This window comes from Dendronephthya gigantea, unplaced genomic scaffold (assembly GCF_004324835.1).
Source record: "Dendronephthya gigantea isolate DGI-Jeju-01 unplaced genomic scaffold, DenGig_1.0 000044F, whole genome shotgun sequence".
Taxonomy (NCBI): Eukaryota; Metazoa; Cnidaria; class Anthozoa; order Malacalcyonacea; family Nephtheidae; genus Dendronephthya; species Dendronephthya gigantea.
Genome location: NW_021163054.1, coordinates 463765 through 489905, shown reverse-complemented (window position 1 = coordinate 489905; position 26141 = coordinate 463765). Strand labels below are relative to the sequence as shown.

General features: G+C 36.3%; 1 pseudogene; it reads right to left on the bottom strand.

The window, feature by feature from the left end:
* Positions 1-1952: 1952 nt before the first annotated feature.
* On the bottom strand, positions 1953-6071 carry LOC114527385 (annotated as a pseudogene).
* Positions 6072-26141: the final 20070 nt, after the last annotated feature.

The following is a 26141-nucleotide window of genomic DNA, read 5'->3' as shown; positions in this document are numbered from 1 at the left end:
ACAACACATGCTTCTTTCGAAGTTTGGTTGCTTTCGCTGCAAACATGGCCATTTGCAGTGAAAATATACATTTACTAACTTGCTTTGAGGGATACCTTGATACGAAAATTTGCAATTCATCTTTGATACGATAACAAGGTCGTCAGGGGCTTTTATTATAGCACTTCCATCCTTTAGCGATAAGCTGCAACCAAAACACAATGCTGTTTTGCTTGCGCAAAACTTGAGCAGGCATACAAGAAACTTACCATAGATTGGGTTTGGAAAGCCAGGCAGTTGTGGCAGGAATGCTGTTGGTAGATTCTCGGAAACTGGTGATTGCTGCCAGAGCAGGTGTGCAGACGGTACCTGGTTTTGAATTAGCTGTGGTTGTCCGCATTAAAATTGGTTTTGAATAGGTTGAGAACATGACATCACTAATGATCTGTTGTGCTCCACATGCAGAGGCTGGTGACTCGTAACTAGCAGACTTGGAACGCATTTCCCCACACCGAAAAGAAAATTTACTACTGAAAATTTCCCTTATAATATTCGACATACTTGTGACTTGTGGACATATCTTCATTTACATCCTGGGTTCTTTTCCTAATATTTTTGAAGCATTATTGTTATAAACGCAGTCTAGAAAGCCTACTTATAGACGCAGTGAAGAAACACAATCCTTTAAAGGAAAAAACATTTTTATGCTATAAATTTAGTATTAATTTGGCTTCTTTAACAAAGTTCTCCTTGTTGTCTTTAGCCTCGCCTAGAATAGTATCTAATCTAATTTATCAAATAAACACAGACGAACCAATGTTGCTTGGAACACATTGTGTTTATTGCTGCTGACACACTCAATTACAAGCTTACATCAACCAGTAGCATAATTCAATTTTCACTAAATTAATGCTCGTTCAATGAGAACCTGAGGTGAAAAACCCACCTGTATAAAACAGGACGGAGAATATAATATCATGCGTGTATGGCTGTATAAGTCCGAGTTAGATTCCAAGGATTCATGCTTATAATTATATAACTCCTGGGAAAACCTCAAAAACAGATAACAAAATTTTTCACAAAATCTAAATAGATAAATTAGATGACACTTTGTACGCTGAATTCAACAACGGTTTAATGTATTTGTTTTTTGATTGAACACATTTCCATCCTCTGTGCACAAAGGATAAATCTGATAATTTTGAACAACCTGGATCTGAAGCAACACCGCTTCTTAGGCTATGAGTTCCCAATTACCTGATATCAAGTTGCAAGAGTAAATGGGCTTTAATGCCGCTGCGCGGACAGGATTACGTCTGGTTATTGCTCTCACATAGAAGCATTTTTTAGCCCCATCTGTACTTTGGAGGGTGGCTTGTATCTCTCAGTTTTGTGTTACTAAGGACTTTCCTTAAACATTGCCTTAAACATGCCTTTACGGACTCAATCATACCTTCAAAAAATCCTCCCCACAAGGTTTAAAACGCTATTCCGTTTTTGTGCTTTCCAATTCTTGCGTATTCTTTATTTATTTCCTTCTTTGTTCTTTCATTGTCTTGAGCTTCTTTGTGTTTATTAATGACTTTCTTCTCGTTATCACTGGGATCTTTCCTTTTACAATTCGATTAAATAATAGTTCTGATGGTGGTACACCTGTGGTACAATGCAGGGTTGTCTGATATTGAAGAAGAAAATGATATAACTCTTGTTTCCATGGTCCTCCTTCTAGCTTTGCTGTCTTTAATGCCTTTCCCAATGGTTGCATGAATCCTTCTACCGTGGCATTCTCTTGAGGCGAATAAGGGGTTGAGAACTTAGTTTGAATGCCAAGGGTTTTCAGATATTGTGCATATTAGTCTCCATTGAATGTAGGTCCATCGTCAGATATGATTGTGTCAGGTATTTCATGGGAAGAACTAGGGAGAAAACCGACCTTCAAATGTCACTCATCGAACCAGCCACTTTGTGTTCTGTTATCGGGCATCTTTGGGTCCATCATTTACCCATGTATCATATAGATGAACTGATTTATAAACAATGTATGGTGGCAGCATAGCTCCTGCATTTCCACAAAACATAATTTGCTACTGTCCATCAGTCTTTCTGGGTATTTGGTTCTTCTTTTCATTACAGCTTTCTTGCTTCCAGGATCATCTCTGAGGTTAAGTTTCATCATAGTTCCAAATGTTTGATGCAGGAACTCCTTCTACTTCTTTTTCAATGTTGTTAAAATAAATTTCAAGTTCTTCTTTTGCCAATTTCGCCCTTTTTTGCCTTATGTTCATCGCAACTCTGTGTGTCAATTTCCAACTTTTCATAAAGCTAGTTGCCCAGTCATCTCCTGGTATGTTTTTCTTAAAACGGGCTTTGACTCTTTTTTGCTTGGTAAGGTATGCAGCTACTATCATTCGTAAATCAATCTTATTTACTGGGAATCCCCAATCACACATTGTTATCAATTGTGACACAAATATCTCTTCTTCATTGGTAAATACGGTTTGCCCTCCAATTGACTTTCCATGCTTTCCTGCTATTTTATTTTTGATTGTTGTGCGAGGGATATTATATAAACTTGCTGCCTTTGAAATAGATAATTTTCCACTAGTAACATCATTCAAACAGGTTTCAAGATCTTGCCCAGAATATGCTTGGTATTTCGCTTTCCTCTGCCTTGCAATATAAGTCCGAGGCATCTATAAGCGTTTCAGCCATAATTTATTGAAGAATACAAATGAAAATTAAGTTAGATGTAACATTATAGACATTAATCTTGATCTAAAATCCAATTAAACTGTCAAAGTCACCCCACAAGTAAAAATTGAACGATATCAGTGGGGTAAGTTTGACCACCTTCATAAATTTGTTTTTTGGAATAAAAATTGAAAAAAATATATACAAATCATTATCAAAATAATTAAAAACCATACCTTAATTTTTTCCCCACGTCAAAGTTCAGGCAGTTTTTTTCAAAAAATAATGAGTCAACCAAGTGCTTTAACGAAATGCATTATGGGAATTTTCAAGATGGCACCTGGCAAGCATTTAAGCAAGCTTCTTATCTGGTCAAAGTCACCTCAAAAAGTACAAGGTTTGTGGGGTGACATTGACCACCTACTTTCTCTAGCTAATAAATAGAACAATAACAAAGCAACTGTTATTTTAGCGTAATTCAATTTACATTTTGCCCTTCTGACAACTGAAAAACAATTAAAACAGTTTGAAGAGAAATTGGATTCACAGTTCAATCAGGGTATTTTGAAGTCATTTGACTACTCGTATGTTTGCACTGTATATTTTTGGACATATTATAGCACTGACAAAAACAGCATTAGAAGTAAGTCCAAAACAAGTCACACTTTACAAAAAGTACAAAATTTTGCAATGACATAGGGTAAGATCAATTCTGTCTGAAATAGAAGAAAAACCTTCAAAGTGGGCAAAGTAACCCGGTTTTAAAAGTCACCCCAGTTTACGGTAATACTTACAACTAAAAAAACTGTCAAGGACCAATTATGGTCCTCAACAAATTTGTTATATGTGAAGAGTCCATTGCCACCACCTTTGGTGTCTGCTTTAAATGTGGAAGTCACTGCTCTGTTTCAGTGAAGAGTATCACTGGAAGCTATTGTACAATTTTAATCTCATGTTCCTCTTCAGCAGCACATGATATATCATGGTCAACAGGGCCCTTTATAAATAGATTACCTGCTTTTAACCTACTTTTGGCTTGTAGTATTCTAACCACTGGAATGGAGTTGAACAAAATAATGAGATTTTTGTAGTCAATAAACATTTTGTGCTTCAAGAGACGAGAGTTAACAAGTATATAAAGTGCATATGTTATCCCAGCTGTATTAAATGTGTAGAAAGGGAACAATGTAAACTGTTGAATGAAATAAATAACAAACCAGTTAAAGTAGCATCAGACATGAGAGTGGATAGTCCAGGACACTGTGGGTTGCTTGGTGATGAAAGTACACTGGATGTAAACAGAAATGTAATTCTGGACACTCAAATAATCAAGGTAATTTGATGGGAGTGCTGGTAATAATATGCTACTTGCAAAAAAAACTTGCTAACATATGTCATTATATTTATAGAGCATAGAAGTTAAGAATTCTAATGCAATTGAATTGGAATCCTTGAAATGGCAACTTAGATATCTAGAAGAAAAAGAAGTAGCAGTAAAAAAGATAATTACAGATAGACAAACCCAGGTCTCAGCCTATATAGCTCAGGAAAAGCCACATACCAAACATATTTATGATGTTTGGCATTTAGCAAAAGTAATTAAAATTGTTCATATCATGTGATCATGCTTTTAATTTGTATGGCTTAATTGGTTGATGTCTGCATTTATAGGTGAAAAGAAAAAGTTATTTAAAGCTGCAAAAACCAAGAAGTTTTGAGCAATATAACCTTGGATTGGGGTAAATATTTACAGTACTTTACAAGTAACTATTGGGACTGTAAATACACTTTGTACACTGGCATATTCATATGCCCACTTCCAAAATTACAATTTTTCAGGTTCTGCAGCACACAAAAATTAAAAGAAATTTTAACATGAGCCAATTGGTAACTGCAATTCGAAAGCGTTCAGACTACCACCAAACATCCTCATTGGAAGCAAAACATGCACTGGACAACCAATTTGCTTCTAAGAAGACATACTACCCATATCATTCTCTGATGGCCAAGTTTTTAATTAATATATTTAACTAATGAATTTATACAAATTGGTGCACTTTGTGTGAATAGTAAATCATAATAAGTGGATCATTTAATTTTATTTTAGATAGTTTTGTTCCAATATGCATCACAACGAAAATTCACAAAGGAAACAGGCCAAGACACAACAGGGGGAAGATTGGTGGGCAGTCATTTACCCAAAAGTTCACAAAGGGGAAAAATCAATTCCCAGAAAAATAAAAGAAGGAGCAACATACAGTAATTTTCATTAATGATACAACAAAATAAAAAATTATATTATAGTATATACTGCTGTAAGTGTTTGTCACAACATCCAACAGTACATTTATTTTACGTCTATTTTACTCATATGTCTCTGTTTTAAATGTTATTTAATTAGAATATAAAGAAGCAGTCCTGCTCAAAATGCGAGAAAAATACCTCACCATAAACGGCAGCACAAAAGCATGCTGATGCTGTTTTACCTAAAGAACCCATGACCCTAGGACAAATACCTGTGTGGTAATGAAGCAGAATCCAAGGCATCTGTTGTTGCCAGTGTATCGAGTTGAAAATGAATCCATCTGCACCTGTTCTGGAAAATGTGCTACTGTTACGTGTGCATGTAAAGCACTTGGGAGCAAATGTTCGCCAGGTTGCCAATGTAAAATAGACATGTATTCAAACATGTAGATATTGTATATAAATGTATCCATGCAACTGTTGTAACATGGAATAATCTAATTTGCATGACCACGGTCAGTATTTACTTTGCAAACTTGAAGTGAGTGTATAAACCAGTTGGGGAAGCAAATTATTTTTGGATGCAAGTATACGCACACAATGGGAAAACTCTGCGCACCTTTTTTCCCAAAATAGTAAAAACCCATCTTGAGCACCTTCTGTAAGAAACAAGACAATATAGTTGAAGCATTTGTTCCAACTGATCGTTGCCAAGCAGCCAATTCTCTTCTAAATATTGTGTCACATCCATATCAAGGACGTCCTTTGATAGCATATTTTGCACAAACGAAGACAGGCTTGCTATACAACTTAATTCTTTATTTTGTGCTGTTGTAAGTTTATCCTCGTATTATTGTACTGCAATGCTTTCTCGTGACAGCGGAAGCTTTCAAAAGTCTTCTCCATTATCGTACATTTACCGGACTTACACCTGTCGAGGGTAGTATGACACCAAGCATTGACCGCTTCAAATTCTTCAACAATCTCATCCTCTTCCGACTCAGAATCTTCACTCGAAACATCACTATCCATGCCTCACTCGAAACATCACTATCCATGCCTTCATCCCCTTTATTCAGCTCAAACATGTAGGGTTCAATAATCTGCTCTTTGCTGTCTTTTATTTCAGTAGTAATGACGCTTTCTTTACTAGCCATATTGAAATGTATGTATTAGGCGAAAAGAACAACCTAGGTTGTTACGTCACACCGAAACTTCAGAATAACTCTAATTTGTTCGAAATTTAATCCAAGATGGCGGACAAGGACGCATTACACGAGTATAAACAATCACAATTGTCTGAATATGTAATTGTCTGAAGACTAAACTTTTACTGATTTTTAATATGTTATAGGGTGGGCTTTATTTTAAAGTCGAAAAATATATTGTCATTTCCCTTTAAAGTACTATATTTCTAACCAAATTTATGACATGTTTAGCCTATTTTGTTTGTACTTTTCAAGTGATATCAGTGTTTGAAAATGTCATCTTGTGTCCATTCTCTTTTGTTCAGCAACATCAGCATTAAACCATTGGTGCAACATGTTGCAGTAATGATTTGGGTCCTCTTCATATACTTTAATATCCTGACAAAAAGATAATGATTGTAACAAATGCATATTTTCTAAATGCTGCTACACATATATGAATCTCTTTTCAAAGCTGCATATTTCATTGAAATTTTATTGTATGCTAAAAGTGTACCATACCTCTAGAAAATATTTCGAAAATAAATACAAATATATTCCACAGTTGTTACTATGGATTGGCTGTGACAAATGAGAATACCTTTATACTATATTATATACTCAAAATTGGCATTTTTGGCATTCCCCACATTTTTTGGGACTGAATTGTAGAGTTTTAAAGTAAGTCTATTCAAATAACTTTATTGTTATTATAATCAGCATATTTCACACTTTTTAAGAAATGAATAATTCATTTCATAATATTTATTAGTATACGCACATGAAATATTAGTTGGTACTGTTTCTTGCTGTTTATGTGTTGCAGTTTCAAAGGTATATGCTGATGAAAATGGTTTAGTTATATCTTGCTTTTTCAACCAGCTGTCAAATTCATCCTCAGTCATCGCACTAAACTTTGTTTCAGAAGGAGAAACCTTATTCAGCCCAGCATCTAGTAGATTTGCGAAGTATTGGTTTTTTGCCTCAGTCCAATTTTAAAAATGTTCTGGATTTGATTCTGGCTGGAATAAGCAAAAAAAATTACTAAGATAAATGGGAACAACTGAAATAATGATTGCAATAATTGAAGATTTACGGGATTGTACTGTTTAACTATCATGCTTTATGACTTTAGATAATATTGAATCACAACACCTTTTCAACTGTGTTGTATTTTCATTATATGTGGAATTGGTTTTAGTGGCCTGCAATAACAGGTGCCATACTTTTTGTAGTAATACATACCAATAAAAACGTCTTCAGCCTTCAATGATGACAGTGGTCTCTGACATTCATGGGCATGTTGTGTGTCAGCCAATAGTTGTCGGATATCATCACATTTAGGAATAATCACACCTCTTACACTGAAATTACACATTTTTGGGCAAGGCGTTCTAAAAAGTCGATGATGCCTTTCATTGCCTCGATACATATTAATACTATCCATTAGCAACATGACAGGGATATCATGAGATTTGAGGAACATGATGCGAGATAATTTCATCAAAGTTATCTAGTCTCTTTTTCAAGTCAGTCTTGCTGAAAAATAAGAGAAGTTTACTTTACAAAGGAATATTCTTGCAAAATTTCGATATATATTGCAAACTTTTAATTACCGTATACTCGCAGGGTGTCAAAACGAAGAGAGATACCAATTGACTGCAACATGTTTATGAACTGTTTGCCTGCACCATAGGATAGACAAAGAAGCCCAAACAATAAAGGAAAGTCATTGCAACAATTATGGTATCCACAAAGCTTTTTCCGCTTGTTTTGTGCACATTCCTTTCACGAGCATTGCTGATAACTAAAGTCTCAATAATGTTCTTTCGAAAGGAACATCTCTCTTCTAGAGCACAACTGAATTCTTTAAACAAAGATAGTTTGATTGACTCATTTTTCCCACTGCGAACTCCTGTGTTGCAAATATCCTCAAGGATCTTTAACTCTTTAACAATTGATTTGTCCTTAACAATCGATTCCTTCATAAATTCATTTACTATTCGCTGTATCTCATCATTTCTCTCGCCAGCTGTTATTAAACGTTCCAATATCTGCTGCATAACATGTTCAACTGCAATAATTTGGTTCTGGATATTATCTATTTCACCTAAAAGTAATTTTCACATTGTGATTATTGTAACACCACACCAACTTCAACATCAATTAAACTGTCAATAAATATTCATAATCAAAATGGATCTCTAATAACTAAAAATCTACCTTTCAAAGGCAATCCACACTCTGGACTTGTACAAGAGAATACAGTTTTGCTTTTAACATTCACATAAAAAGTTCTGGTAGTATATAATCAAGGATATATATAACGCTAATAAAAAGCAGTTAACTAAATATGCAGTTTAAAATCAATTATGATAATCACACTTAGCAATTGGTACCTTGTTGACTTCTAACAACCTAAGCAATGACTTTTGACAAACAAATTGATTTATGGCTGGCTAACTGGCTCATAATTATACTTCATTGTGCACAGGGCATGGAACTTGAAAGTGTCAAGGATACATGCCATTCACTCTATCCCTCCTGGTTCTAGACATAGGAAATACTTGCTTCATTGTGCGAGTAAGCAATGAACTTGAATCAGATGAAAGGTCAAGAGCAGATAAAACTAGATCTTTATTGACCTCACATCCCTCCTGCTGAACAAAGTAATCTTCCAACTGATCTTTCAACATTGATCTTCTATCTTTTATTTCTTTGCTCGATGGTTTTCCACCTTAAACATAAATTGAAATATCAAAATACTGGTAGTAAATGGAAAGACTCTCCCTTGACTGGAAAATAATTTCACACACTAAACAGAGAGAAAAGATACATTGAGTGCATGAATTGGCCAGTCAATAAATTAAGACATTGAATTCATAATGTAGATAGATTCAATACTCTCTCTTTTGGTACAATATGTGACAAGTAGGTAAAAAGTGGCAATTACAATTAGGTGAGGGGATAGGACTATGTCATGGTATACCTGTACATTATGCCTTATAAGGTGTTGCATCCCTTATATGGAACTGTCTGCCATCTTTATAAATATCTTAGTATAGCCTTATTAAAGTTAGTCAATAAAAAACGTTTCTCGAGCTATAACATGGTGTCAGGAGTGGCATCTAATTTTTTTTACAAAGTTTAAATAAATCTCAAGACACTAATACACCTGAGCGGTGAATATAGTCAAGAATTATACGACAAAATAGACGAAAATGGCCGTTGCAAGCTTGGCAACTCCTTGTGTAGATTGGCATGCCGCCGATCTTCCACAGGCATTCAAAAAGTTCAAAGCGGTATGTGAGCTATACTTCTCTGGTCCACTGAAATCCAAATCGGAACAAGAAAAGATCAGCTATCTTCTTATCTGGACAGGGGACGAAGGAATTGAACTAGCATCAACTTGGGATTTATCAGAAGAGGAAAGAAAAAAACTGTCTACATATTGGACGAAGTTTGAGGAATACGTCACCCCAAAGAGCAACTTCAGGCTAGCAAGGTACAAACTACGTACTCTCAAGCAAGCTGAGGGTGAGACAATAGATTCATTCTTAAAGAAAGTTAGAGTCTTAGTAAGTGAAAGCAAATATTCCAATGTAGACGAACATCTTATTGATGCTTTAATATTTGGCTCTAATAATTCGAATGTACAAGCCAAGTTGCTAGAACAAGATTCAACTCTGACCTTGGACAAAGCTATAGACATAGCTAGAACACAAGAAGCCACAAGTACCCAGTTGGCAGATATCAGGGGTCCCAGTAGTTCAATACATGCCTTAAAACATAATCATAAGAAACAGCAACACCAAAATCCAGATAAAAGCAGCATGAAAGTTTGTGGGAATTGTGGACGTAGTTATGACCTGTCAAATCGCTCTTTATGTCCTGCATTCAATACAAGATGTAAAAATTGCAATAAGTTACACCATTGGGGAAGGGTTTGTCGTTCAAGAAAACAACCAGCACAACGTGATAAAAGTAATGGAAAGTTCCAACAATATAAAAAGGGGAAACCCCACAAGCAGGTGAACTCTCTAGAACAGCAACTTGATAATGAAGATCCAGCAGTGTCACAGCTATATTTCCATTCTATTAGCATTGATAATTTGAATGAGCAGAACACACAAGCTGTTGTCGACATAAATTTCAGTTCAGGTGACATTACCAAGTCAGTGCCTTGCAAGTTGGACACTGGTGCCGAGGGTAATGTGTTGCCCCTTAATGTGTATAAACAGCTTTATCCTAATTCACATTACAATTTGAATGGTCAACCTTCTGGTTTAATACCATCAAGTACCAGAATTACTGCATTTGGTGGTTATGAAATTGGGCATTATGGCATTTATAAATTACACTTAACATACAATGGGAACACTGCTGAATACCCTTTTCATGTAGTCAACACTAGAGGCATGACCATCCTAGGGCTACCAACTTGTAGAAGCATGAACTTAGTGACCTTGCACTGTGGTATTGATCTTGAGACACCTAAACCACCAACGGTACCATCCAATGGTGAACTGAAAGCTAAGAAAGGCATACTGGATGAGTATGCTGATTTGTTTAATGGGATTGGATGTTTTAATGGGGATTTTAATATAACATTAGATCCATCCGTACCGCCAGTCATACACCCCCCACGCAGGGTACCTGAAGCACTCTGGGAACCACTTAAAAAGGAGCTTGATTCCTTAGAATCCCAAGGCATTATTGTAAAAGTATTAGAACCTACTAACTGGGTGAACTCACTTGTATTCGTGACTAAACCAAACGGATCACTTAGGCTTTGTTTAGACCCTAAAGATCTAAACAAGGCAGTTAAGCGGCCCCACCATTGTACACCAACCATTGACGAAGTGCTTTCAAAGTTGAATGGAGCACAATATTTTTCCATTGTGGATGCCCGCAGTGGTTATTGGAACATTAAACTTGACAAGGAGAGTTCCTTGTATACTACCTTTAATACTCCTTATGGCAGATACTGTTTTTTGAGACTGCCATTTGGACTTATTTGCACACAGGATATTTTTCAGAGAAAGGTCGGTGAAATCTTCGGAGATCTCCCTGGTGTAACAGGAATCGCAGATGATATTGTTGTCTACGGTAAAACCCGCCAAGAGCATGACACAAATCTCAGATCTGTCATGAATCGAGCAAAGGATGCTGGCATACGTTTCAACCCTGACAAGTGCACAATAGCATGCAACAAGCTTCCATTTTTTGGGCACATCCTCTCTAATGAAGGCTTCAAGATGGACCCTAAGAAAGTAGAGGCAATCTCTTGCATGGATCCATCAACAAGCCTCTCTGATCTCCAAACCTTTCTGGGAATGGTGCAGTTCCTTAGTCATTTTATTCCAAAACTTGCATCTAGTCTGCAGTCCTTTGGGATCTCACCAAGAAGAGTAGCGAGTTCCAATGGAACGCAGAGCACCAATTTGCAGTGGATAAGATCAAGAAACAGATCACAAACCCAAGCTCTCTCCAGTATTTTGACGGCCGGAAGCCAGTGGTGATTCAGGTTGATGCGTCTACCCGTGGCTTGGGAGCAACGCTCATCCAGGAAAATGGACCGGTTGAATATCGAAGCAAGTTATTAACCGAGACGGAGCAGCGTTATTCAAACATTGAAAGAGAAATGCTTGGAATTGTACATGGGCTTGAAAAGTTCCACTATTATGCCTATGGTAGACATGTGGTTGTCAGGACTGATCATAAGCCTCTTGAAACAATATTCAAGAAGAATCTGGCTAGTGCACCTCCAAGAATTGCTAGAATGATGTTGCGAATAAAGAAATACGATATTGAGATCAAATATGTACCTGGGAAGGACATTCCTTTAGCTGATGCATTGTCACGTTTGAGCCCCTGCAAAGCTGGTGAAATAACAGGTTTGGATATTTCAGTCCACGAGCTGCATCTACATCTTAATGCAAGTAACACTAGAATCAAGCAGATCCAGGTTGAAACAGCAAAAGATCTTGAGCTATCCTCGCTGCGATCAGTGATAAGTGTTGGTTGGCCTGACAAGAGATCTGATTGTCCCCCTCATCTTTATCCTTATTGGAACTATCGTGAAGAGTTGACAGTTGCAGATGGTATGATTCTGAAAGGCACAAGAGTGCTTATTCCGAAAACACTTTAGTCAGAGGTTCTGGCCCAACTACACTAAGAGCCTATTTTCAAGACGCAAAGAGGCAAATATCAGTTAAATCTGCCTCTTTGCAATATTGTTGCTTCGTGACCGCCATTTTTATATTCGAAAAATACCTAACTACCATAATGCATTGCGCTGCGAGGGCTAAAAGGTTAAAGGTCTATTCAGTGCCATTGCCACTCGTAAGGCATTTAACCTTCCCAAAAGAAGCAGCATTAATCAAGAATTGCTGTATAATGCCTCTGGGGTATCGCTCTTAGCTTTAAGGAAGTACACCATTATAATTCATGAATAGTCGTTGACCAATGACAAAGCATATCTAAGCCATCTCTTCCGACAGGGTCAATGGGACCAGCCAGGTCACAATGCACAAAATCTAGCGGAGCAGTTGCTCTTCTACTTGATCATAGTTAGAGACATTCATACCATCTACCACTTTTTCTAACTTCTGGACATCACTATAATTACAGTGGCCAAAAATTTTGTGCCACTCATGCAGAGAACAGGAACTATTCTCGAAATACTATTTAGGTAATATAACCTACCATTTCAAATGTTGTGCCATCAGGGCACGATGCTTTATCTGCTTATCTAAAATTCTGCTTATCTAAAAATCGCTTGCCTATCTTTGAATGGCAGCATGCACTGAAAAAATATTTTGCTCATAGCACGCATATACAATGCATTATTTAAAACTACTTCATGTGTGTTGCCATTTGCTTCATAGAGTTTGACTTTGGCATTTCCTTTACCTAATACCATGTTGGCTTTACTGCCATCGGCGAGTTCTATTACAGGCTATTTATACGGCTTACTTTACTCAGTTTACTGTCTTTACATGAACAATACACATAGAAAAAGATATACATACAATACAAAAAGATACACATAGAGGTACACGATTAGTTGGAACAAAGGTAGTGGATACAAACGTTGTATATAAAATATATTATTTAAAAGCTATAATTTGAAGTGCAAGCATTTTTACTTGAATTCCTCTCTAATAGCAAACTGCTTGATGATATATTAATGGCGACTCTGAAGAAGCACAAGGAAAAAGACTCGTTTTTGGAACAGGATATGCTTGCTGACGTGATACAGTTAGTTAATATTGGTGCTGAGATTTTTAGCCAATTTAGGACAAAAATGAGTAGAATGGAGAATGCAATAAGAAAGGCGAAGGGGGGAAGGCAAATGAAATTGCTACTTGAAAAATGGAGCCATGGCAAATACTCGATTTTGGAAATTGAAAATTTACTATAGTGAAGTAGACAACATTGTTACCAAGGCTGAAAATAATAAATTGGGAATGCAGAAGAGTAAACTAGAAGATGAACTGGAGAAAATTTCTCTTACGGTAGCAAAGTTAGAGAAGAAAGTTTAGACAGCTTCTAATTCTGCCCAATCATATGAGAAGAAATTCAAGAAGCTTTCACAAAAACTCATTAAAATGCAAAGAAAGCAGAGTGCAACTAGGAGCCCTGACAAAAAGAAAGCATTCGTTGATTATACAAAGAGGCACCAGGAAAGAATCCGAAGGCAGCTGCCCTCTGATTGTGAGACAAGTTTGTCATTTTTGGGATTGCATGACTTTGTGGCTACTGAAGTTAAAGTTTTCAATTTCTCAACTGAAGAGTTTAAAGCTTTTACTTGGTGAAACCAGCCATGGAAAATGCAGGCACAGAATCCAAAGAATCTGACAAGGACATTGATTGTATCAATTTACTCTTGTATACAAAAGATCGATTTGGCATTTCCAACCAAGCTTATCATGAGGTAGCAATGGTGTGTAAAGATATGCCGAGATCATACATGATTAAAGATAGAATTAAGAAGATAAATGAAAAGTGGAACTTATTTTCAACACCTGGAGACACTGTGGGAGTCCAACAAAGTATCAAATCAAGATTGGAAACAAGATTGAAAGTCATGATTGAGAATGGTCAACTAAAGTCAACTTCCCAGGACAAGGTCAGGGTGAAATTATCTGGAGATGGGACAAATGTGGGAAAACATTTACATGTCATAAACATTACTTTTACTACCCGGTGGTGCAAAAATATGTTCCCTCTCTTAGACTTATTGTAATTACAAAACTATTACAGATATTCTATTCAAATAAAGTTTGTTGAATGCAGTAATGTCTAACTTAAATTTTGATATATGTCTTGAACATTTCTGTACAATATTAGTAGAGATCGAGCCGTTTAAAATAAAGGTGCAGTTTTTGACGAAGCGAATAACAGACTAAATATCCCGACCCAACTAAGTTATTTTCAACTTCCACAATAGGCGTTTTTTATTAAAGTGTTTTTTATTCATGTATGTTGTCTTTGCATATTTAAAGATTCTTAGATTAATGTATTCAAAGTTAAAATAATACTGTTCATCGTTCGAACAAATTGGGTCGCTAAGGAGTTGCAATGCACAAGGGAACGAAAGCAAAGGAGCTTGCCCACTTTGTTATAAACATGCCTCGTTTAACAATACAGCAACGAGTTTGGATTTGTTTGGAATATGCGAGGACTAATAATGCAAGAGAAGTTTTACGTCGATGGCAAAATCATTGGAATAATATTCCATCTCTCAGCATAAAAACAGTGAGGATTTGCCAGACAAAGCTGTCAATATTTGTTCTTACTGTTGCGTTCCAGAAACGCTACCTTGAGTTTAAACGCCTATATCTTGGCTAATATTGTATAGAAATGTACAAGGCTCACATAAAATTTAAGTTAAACACCACTCCACTCAATAGACTTTACTTGAAAATGATGTCTTTTTTAGTTTTTAAATTCAATTAAGTCAAAGAGGAGGAACATTTTTTGCGCCCCCTGGTATATTAGAAGAAGGATCGAAAGCAATGTCAGCTGATGGGAACTACTTGGTTGCTGTAATAAAGGTACCAGAGGACTATGACCATTTGTTTGTTGCCCTAGGTAACCTTCGAAATGACGTTGAGCAACTTACCAGTATTTCCATAGAGAATGTGAGCTACAAGTTTGAATGGTTTTTAGGAGGAGACTGGACGTTTCTAGCTTGCATATGTGGCCTTGGAGCAGCACATGCCAAAACACCATGTATCTGGTGCAAGTGTCCCTTGTATGACCATTATGATCATACAAAATCTTGGTCACTCACTGACTCATCAAAGGGTGCAAGAACAATCAAAGAAATTCAAGAATTGGCGGCTGGCAAGTGCCAGTTCAATGTCAAGCATGCTCCCTTATTCCCATTGATTCCACTAGACCATGTCATCATTGACACATTGCATCTCTTTCTACAAATAAGTGATAACTTAATCAACCTGCTGATACTTCAGCTGTGCAAAGAAGATGCAATTGACAAGAAAAAGGCACTCAATGAACAACTGGACCGATCAAAATACAAGCATGTGGCAGGCTGGGTAAAATACCTGAATGAAACCTTGAAAATTCCCTTCAACTGGTTCATATGTAAAGATAGTAAAAAGCTGAAGTGGCTGGATTTAATAGGGCCTGAAAAAGTTAAACTCTTCTAAAATATAAAGATAGACATGGTTTTGCCTGCTTTTCAAGATTTGGATGAAATTTGGAAATTATGGAATGATTTTTACATTATTGTTGAACTCTTGAGCTCAACAAACCAAGATAAAATCATTGTGGAAGATTTTTTAAAGAGAACTAAATTGTGTCTGGACCTCTTCCTATCCCTTTACCAGGCAAAACATATCACACCATACATGCATGCCTTAGTTTGGCATGTTCCAGAATTTGTACATTTATATGGCACCATTTGTCCTTTTGCCCAACAAGGCTTAGAAAAATTAAATGACAAGACAACTAAAGACTACTTCCGGTCTACTAATCAAAAAGGTATCGGATGCCCTGTTTCAGTTGGTACAAAAGCGTAATCGGATGGAATATTTGGAGCACATTGGATCTAAACGACAAGTTAATGTGCAACAGTGCAGCACGTGTTTGAATCCAGGCCACAATATTAAGACATGCACCACTGAACATGCAACAACTGTCAGTATAAACACCATTGCTCTCCTAATCATTTGGTGAAAATAGAAGGGCATTGGAAGAGTAATTGCTTGCTCTTGATTAACTTTGAACTGCCATATCTATTTGATATTTTATTATAATACATTATAGAGATTTTTTACTTACCTCTAAAAGCCACTTCAGTCTGTTTCATCTGTGAAGACTCTTTAGAAGGACACCACTAGACAAGTAGACTCTTGCAGATGAAACACATTGTAGTAGTTTTTGAGGTAATGTATTAATTAGACATTAATGAATACATTTTGGAAATAATCATTGTTGCATGTGGGAATTTATTGCTGCACCATGGATATTTTAAAAATAATTAAACAATATTTTTAATATTTCCAGTTTCCACTATTATATTCCTGTTTATATCTATCTCTCTAACAAATGTAAACACAAGAACAACTTCATTGTCAATTTGGCTCTCAAAAAGATTCCCACCAATTTCTATGAATTCTTTTAAAGCACTTTTAATGTGTGTTCAAAATTGAATTGTTCCCCTTGTGACATAACTGAAGTCATAATTTATATTTAGAATTCTCTTAGACCATTCTCTTAGACCATTTCTTCAAAACATTTCTTGGCAAGAAATTTGACTAACCCAGGATCTGAAGGTGAATTCACACAGTGAACTGCACGGCCTCTGTCATGTTTTACCTGACCAACTTTTTTGAAGTAATTTTCATATACATCCTGTTCAACTTCTTGTTCGATCCTTACTGCGAGTGATTCCCTCCTTGTTGAAAACAGTGAGAACCTCATTTTCCTCCTTAGGTGGTCACAGAACAATGCTGCTCGATCTTCTAATGAGCTCTCATTAGGTATGAAATGTGGAGACACTTGACCAAGTGTTCTTGTAGTCTTCAGCTCTGTACAAGATACCCATTCATCATCGCCTTCTGAGTAACCTTTACAGTGAACTTTCACTCTGTCTTTAGCTTTGTCCCGATCAACAATCTAAAGAGGTCAACGCACATATTTCAATAAACGCTAACTATTCATGGTTGCAATACAACCGAGCAGTGCGTAGACAACACACTATATAATAAACAGTATGTAGCAATTGAGCACTGCTTTGTACTTTTGTTCAAATCAAACAATCTTTAAACCCTGATGCTGTAATTATTTTCAGCCACTTGACTCTTGTTCATATTAAAATACAGCAACAAACCAACATAATTTGCATTATTATTATTATTTGTCAGTCGGTAAATCAAGCACTACTAACCTCAATAGAATATAATTTTGACTTTTCTGCCTTTCGTGAACGTTTCTGTGTTACTTTCTCCCGTTTTAAAATTAGTGAGTTTGGCAAACGCAACGAGAACGGCTACGGCTACGTCTAAACCGCGTAAAAGTCTGGGACGAGGTAAATTTCCACGTTGTCATGTCTTGTTGAGGTTCTGCCGCTACGCCATTTTAAGTGTTTACACGTTGCGAGACAACGTCAAAATGGATTCCGCGCAGTCTTTCGAAAACAAGTAAGTTATTTTTAATTTCGATTTCATTTGTCAAAGCAATTGTTAAGTAAACGATTTTCTTCAACTGCCAGGAAAACTGCAATGAAATGGAGCAAGGAACACGACAAAGAGCTCCTGAAAGAAATACTGATGGAGAAGCCTTTTGAGCAACCCAAAGGGTCTCGAATGATTGGTTTAGTATGGCAAAGAATTGTCGACAATTTAAATGGTAAGGAGTTTCCAAAGTTTGTGTTAAGGAACATACGAGCGGTGAGGGAGCGATACGGAGTATTAGAAGAAAAATACAAGCGAAAGCTTCGCGAGGAACTGAATGCAAGTGGCATTAGCCCTGAACCAGACGAAGTGGAAAATATGATGGAGGAAATAATTGCATTATTCGAAAGCTATGAAGACCAACGTCAGAAAGATAAGCAGGAGAAAATTGAAGAGCAAAGCTTGGCAGAAGATATTAGGCAAAAAGCCCTTAAAACTTTCGCAGAAACCAGGAAGAGAAAGGAGGATGCACAATCAACTAGCGACGATGAAGACCTTCCCAGACCAAAAAGAACACGAACCAGACGAAAATCAGACGCAATGGAATATTTTGTAAGCAAGCATGAGAGTGAATTAGAGTTCAAGCGACAAGAGTTAGAGGTTAGAAAACAGGAAATGGAACTAAGGAAGCAAGAACTTGAACTTCAAAGGTCACAAAATGAAGGTTTGATGAAACTCTTGCTCGAACATGCTAAAAAATAACATTAAAAAACATGCACACAATTTTCATTGTTTTTAGTACTTGCATGTATCCTGAAAATAGGATGATTTCAAACTTGTTCGATATTTATATTGTTATATTTATTTTATATGGAAATTTATGTATTGATAGTCACTGTCATTGCCTAAATATTCTGGTTTTATTGGTTGCTCATTGTTTACATGAGGACTCTTTGAAGATTGTAATTGTAGTTTTGTTTGCTTAATGAACCTAAACAATCTATGGTTTAAATAAACCCATGGTTATCTGGACGTTTTTCCAATCATTTGCCTGCTAGCTTTGTTCAATGTATAGTAATTGTCAGCAAGGGCAAATGAATAACACATTATACTAATTTATTTGAAGGGAGATAAAACCTTCCATTTAAGGTTATAATTTTGCCAAAATACAAGTACTTGCAACATGATGTAGCTAATATTTTATCAAATATGACAAATTTGACCATCTTTTAAAGCAGTTTGATAATTACTTCTATGAGAACTATACATACATAACAATGTGTCCAGATATATTCTCAATACTTTAACACTTAAATGTACAAAACTTACATTAACCCTCTTGTAACTTCTTACCAATGTCATTACTGATGATATACAAACATATATATTTTAATAAAGAGGTATAAAAAATATTGCCTATTCATGCATATTTTCATAAGTGAAATATTCTTCAAGACTTGGTGGATTCAATCCAAAAAACTCTGATGCAATATTACCATAAAGGCATGTTCTTGCATTTTGTAAAAGAGCACTCACAACATAAAACTTGCCAACTGGGCTTAATCCCAAACACAATGCTTTCTTAAAATCTACATACTTTAAATATTTAACAACTTCTCCAAATACCCATTCAACGCTTACTCTAACAGAGCTCATGGCTTTGTTAAATGCCTTTTTCTCGTCAGTTAATGGATTGTCTCGAAATGGTGTCTGGAGGTGTACCCTTAAAGGATAGGCAGGGTCTCCATATATACATAATGGAGACCCATCAGAAGCAAAACCATGTTCTTCAAGCTCATTCATAACTCCAGATTGTGCAAAAATAAAAGCATCGTGTCTTCGACCCTCTGAAAGAAAAAACGAGAAAAAAGTTACGATATTAAACTAGATACTAGATATTATAATTTCAGTACAAGGTTACTACTGCTGAAGGATCATATGGTATTAACCTAGAAATTAAAAGTAAAATTCTTACCCCAAGGACCAGAAAGATTTGCTATGAGGCCATTTGGAAGACAAATGCTTTGAAATTTCAAACAGTGCACACGTTTATGTCCATTATATACATCGCGTTGCTGCTTTTCTGGTCTACACATAGGTCTTACAGTTCCGTCAATAAATCCGAAGCAATTTGTCAATGGAGCTCCTTTACTGTGGATGTGGTGTGCATATAATTGGAGATTTTCAGAGGAAAGGAGGGGTAAGTTCCATGATCTTAGTCGGATACTATTTCCTTCGTAGATGAAATTTATCATGAAGTGTACTATTCTGCACAATTCCGGGACCGACCTTGCGAAAAGAGGTACCATGTCGCAGTACCTGACAGGATACGCAAACCTTTTTAACAAAATACACAGTGCCTCTAGCCCACCACAGGTATTGCAACGTTTTATGGAGATTTCCTCTGGTATTCGTAATGCTTCCTTAAGACGAGGGATATCTGTTTTCTCGAACCTAAACTCTATTTTGCAAACAAATTCATCCAAGGTATTCCAATCGAATACCTGGTAATCTTTGTAAGGAAAGCTACTTTGCTTCCCGTTTCTATAGGTATTTTCTTCCTGGAAGAAAATATATTCTTCCTCGCTAATTTCGCCTTCAGCTAGAGCTAAAAGGAAAAAATCATTCGTATCTAGCGCCATTTTGAATTTCGCGCCACAGCCGTTCCGGTGAATTTGCAAGTTGCCAAACACCTTAAAATCGCAACGGGAAATCGAACAATCCGGCGCTGTCGACCCAGACTTTTACGCGGTTTAGACGTAGCCGTAGCCGTTCTCGTTGCGTTTGCCAAACTCACTATTATTCCGTTCTCTACAGTTTTGTAAAAGCCTTTCTCTGGTTGATGTTGCTTCGAGACAGTTGCCATGTTGCGCACAAGTAAAATGACACCATGTTGCAAGTACGCTTGAGCAAACTCGTTTGAGCAAATGTCGCTAACATTAGGCTTATGTTTTGGCATGAAATGTGTGTCCATCGTCATTCAGCGTTATCTCATCAGTTGCTTTATTTGCGGCATCTTTCTTCTTCAGGCAATTCTTCATCTCTTTAGTTTTACTTCTACAGTTGCTACATCAATTTTAAAAATGTTTCAATAATGTTTTGTAGAGGTAATAGAACTTCTTACTATGGGGATCTCTTCATTAAGAATAACACAGATGTTGATACGCATATTGCTGAAGTATACAGCACTGGAAAGAAAGAGGTATTGGGCTTCTTGTTAATCAAATTATTCACTTAGTTTGTATTAATTGCCATTGTGTACAAAAGGAATTGTAAGTAATTATATTGCCATAACCATCAAAACAAATTTGGGAAAATAGCATTTTTCACAGCATGGATTATAAAAGCACTGAGAGTGGTTGTGCAATCCATACTTATGTTATTCTTAAACTATATAATAGGATAATTTCTATGGATACAATACCGGTCCCAGTGTGCGTTGTTGTAGGTTGCAATATTGTCAGCATCATCATCATAGTGCTTAAGTTTAAGAGGGGTGAAGGCAGTAATTTTCTAATAAACAGTTAATAAAAAAGTTTTCGGACATCAAATATCTCATTCTGTTTAGGTTGGAAGCAACGCCTGTTGAGATTCACACTGGAAAGCAGCTAAGATGTAAGTAAAAGCAAGAAAAGGCAAGATGAAACTATTTTAGAGGTTGCTTGCTGTTGGCACAGCATGGCACAAGCAGCAGTTAATATGTTTCGAGGACAAATATATGCACACTACTTGCATACTCAGTACCTTTTACCAAGGCATGTCAAATTTCTTTGGCAAGATGTAATTTGTCAGTACTGGCCTTGGGCAGTGTCAAACACACTTCTTTGTCTGCACCTGCACTGTCTGAAATGCATGGCAAAACCTCATTCTTGCAACTGCCAGGTATGTTGCAATTTAGTACTAAAGGCCTTGAACATATTGATAAAAATGAAACTAAGCTGTTAATGAAAAAAGTGTAATTGCTTAAAATATTGTGAGTAATAAGATTATTATATTTTCATTTATACTGTACAATATATCAATTTTTAGTTCACATGGGGTGGCAGGTGGCAAGAGGGTGCTGCTTGCCTCTGCTATGAAGCGGATGTCAATAACACACAGGTTTAGCAATCCGCTATCGTTTTTAATCTTTATATATGTACTGTAAATCTAGATTGTTTATTAACATATATAATTATATTGTTTTAGACTCGATTCCTATTCATACCAAGGCAAGTATTGTGCACAAATTTGTGGCTATGCAACGGAAGAACAAGATTTGTTGATTGGAGAAATGATTAATTTTATGGCATATTACTGAGACAATGTCCGGAGCGAGCTGGACACTCAGCAAAAAGGGATAAAAGAAACCATTGGTACTGTACAGTACACTGTCATTTCTTTGTAGTAGCAGAATATTGTGCATTTATGTATGTATTTTACTAATGCCTTTGCTATTTTGTATGTGTCTACAGAGAATATATTAAATCCTGATTTGGTTGAAAAAGTAAGGGTGAGTAACAAAATGATAAACATGTGTAATTTGTTCTTGTGGCTGCAAGTATGTATGCTCTATCACCATTCACCTTTTCGATAATTGCATCATTGGTTCGGGAGCTTTGCTTTTGTTAATTAGACTTAATATTCATTCCTATATATGTAGTGCGTACATTTTGAAGGTCACACACGAAGTTTCTGAAAGACATGTGAACTTGGACTTGGTTTGCAAAGCTACAACTTCAAAATGGAATGAGAAACTTCCGAGACTTAGAGCTGTAACAATTTGAAGCTGTTGATGCTGAAGAAGAAGCAGACATTTCCAAGGATAAATCATTGTCTAATGACAAAGAAAATAAAATGGATGAATAAATGAAAATGACCAATACTTTCCTGAGAAATTATATTCAATGTATGTATGTATCAATTTTAGAAGCTTGAATTAAAGAATCTAATTGGATCAGCACAAGTCAGTAGAGAAATTATTCCAAGGTCAATACACATTAAAATAGCATTCAGTGTATTGTAATTAAGAATAATGCTATAAGGTAATGGTCTTTCTTCTAAACGTGTTGCATATAATGTACACTCGTAAATTTGTTGTTCATTTAAAGGAACGCAGTTTTTTGTTTGTTTGTTTTGTCTATTAGTTTTCCAAAGCTTTGGTGGCTGCATATAAAACTCGGGTTTTCTTCTATTAAAAAGATGTATGTTTTTACAAAATCAAACAAATATGACAGTTACATTTTTCTTCGTGCATTCTTTAAGGCATTTATGACTTGTATTCTCCATTTGGAAACATATCAGACTGTACCTCAAGATTCATAATTTTCCCAGGTTACTGTCCTTTTAACATATGCCATATGGATTTTCTGGTGAAGCACTTACTGTGCAAATTGTTTCGATTCCAATTGAATCCTTTTATAAATAATTTTTTCCAAAATACTCAAGCCATTATTGGCAACCACATATTTACACCTGCCAGCAACATGTGCTTCAGGATGATTTTCCAGGAAAGCATTAGCATACGAATTAGTCTCACTCAAAATGATTTTCACTGTTTTATCCCATCCAATTGGTTCCAGGTGGTTTGAGCTGGATACTTTGGACTGTTGGAATATCTGCTCAAAACAAGACAGCAACATCGAAATGGCTGTTTAAATCTGGATTTAACTCATGCATATACCCAGGTTATAACTATCAGTCATTACAGTGTGTTTAATTGCATACTAAAATGAAAAATTTACCGGGCTAAAGTGCATTTTAGCCGGCACTTGCAGCAAGTGCTGCTGCCATCAAGGACAGGCATCAGGCTGAAAATGACTTCCTTTACCCACACAAACTTAGAATGTGCAATTTATAGCAAGTGTTTAGCATCGCAGTTAAACTAGCTTTGACAGAAAATTTCAGTCAATACCATTACATTGCAGTGTCTGTTGTAAAACAGGACTCGTTTCACCCATATCCAGTTCAAATATAATACGGTAACAGCATTATGCTAAAAATGACATGTCAAGAGTTTACTTTAGTAACATTAAGTTGGGCACAAATTTTCAGTTAATATAATTAAGACAAGATCAATTCACAGTGATTATGGCGGATGTATGTCCTGATAGAAGCAGCATTTTAAGTGATAAAAACTCCGTCATTGATTGGAATCTCAACGTAATCTCTAATCATATAGTCCAGGAAAGTATTAGCTATGATGGAAAGAGATTGGTATGGCATGACAGCTACGAAACACTACAAGATTTTATTATTACTGGTTTTAGGCAACGTGGCAAATGGTGCTCTCCCAGCGGTAGTTGTAAAAGATTTGAGAGCCATATTTCTGATATAACAGTTACCTGGTATCCTGGTAAACTAAATTCTCTTGTATTTGGTGGTACAGATGGTGAGAAGTCTAAGGATTATTTGATAAATGATTGCTTATCTTTAAAGCCGGCCGAAAATGTACAACAATCGAATTTTTGCTGTGCTGAATTTAAAGCATGTATGGATGATCTTAAGTTTGACACTAAAATTTTACAAAGTAGAGTTGATTCAGTGTCCAGAATCCTTTATTAGTGCATGGGGAGATCAACCTCCAACAATTATTGCAAAATTGGAAAATGAAGTTGCTCGTTTGCATGCTGATCTTGAGGAGGAAAAAACCAAAAACTCTGTCTTGGACCTAAAAGTCCAACATTTGAATGAAGAACGCGAGAAATCAAATTCTTTATTCTCCGAAGGATGTAGTCAAGCCTGTTGAACAGGATAATAATGACGAGTCTATTGTTATGGTTGATAGGCCTACACATATTTTGCATACCTATGTCACTTCTAAATCACAGCATATTCAAATATCAGCTACAGCAAAACCTCAACCACCAAACAAACCACAACCAGCAAGCCACAATCAGCAAGCCACAGCCAGCCCAAATCACAACCAGTTAACCAAAACCAACAAGCCCCTAAACAGAAAACATAAACAACCAAATAATACAAGTCTTTTACTTGATGGTCAAGACAAAGGACCAATAAATACAAATCTCTCACTTGACTTGCAATTAAAAGAATTTAGGGAGAAGCACCAAAGTCAATGCCGCTTTAACTTGGCAAAAGCCAGTACTCCATGCCCATTCCTAAAGTGTCGAGGGTGATGCGCAAAAGGAAGTTGATGTGATTTTGAATACCTGTGTGTCCTTTTTTACAAAAGTGAGGTTACTGTCTTAAGATGGCTCAAAGAAAAAAAATAATGAAACATTTTGGCAGGTGGAAAAAAATATGACTGCTTTGCCCTATCTGGATAATTCTAGTTCCCTGCATGGCTAATATATTCATGATTATAACTTCAAAGTTTCAAAGAACCATGTATAACACATTCAGAGATATTTGCTTTCTTGTAATACCTTAATTTTTGGTGTTGTCAAAATATGGGTTGCGTGTCAAAGTTATAACTCATGTCATTTTCATCTACTGTTAACAATTTTTTTGTGAGGATAATGTTAAGGAATAAACACTTCTTCTCAAAAAAAAATAGTTGCATTTGGTTAAATCTTTCATTGTCATTTGAGCTATCGAAAATACCTATTTTTTTAAGCGCAATAGATGCGATTTTCCTCATGATGCCAACATTTCTCATAATACACCGCTATTAAGGCCTGTTAACAACAACATTACTTCTCTGGATTTTCAATAGCATCGATCATCTCCTATGGTCCCGAAAGTAAGAACACACAGGATAGGTGTCAATCAGTGCCTCCAAAGTCACCCTCGGTTACTGGGTTCCTTCCAACCTTACCCGAAACCTCAAATGGAAATCCCAATTCCGAATCTGCCCCTCTATGCCTCCTACAATTACCCTCACTATGGAGCACGGCTTGCCAAAACCCTGGTATAGCCCCTAATGATAGCGTGAACAAAAACTTAACAATACCTGATGCTACTTTGTCTAAAATTTCTACTCGTATTACTACTCAATCCAAAAATGTCAATGGCCACACTCCTTTAAACTGCATTTATATTAATGGTGGCTCCAAAATTAAGGCAAAACTCCCTCGTTTTTTGTAACCAACGCATGTCATGTAACAAATAAAATTGACGAACTCGCCAGTGTCATTGAGCTAAACAACGCTGACATACCATAGTAACAGAATCCTTGCTATCAGAAAGTATCCCTTCATCGGTGGTAAACATCGGAAAGTCCTTTAATATATATTATAAAGACCTACCCCTGGGGGCGGCATTCTTTCCTATGCACATAACTCTATACCAACAAAAAGACTCCACCATCTTGAGGCAAATGATATGGAAGTGCTCTGGCTTATACATATACATAGTCCAATGAGAATGCGAAGACCTTATAGCTGCATAATCACTGCTGGAGTATATTTCCCCCCGAGTACGTCTGCTAATGAAGCCAAAGAATTCACGG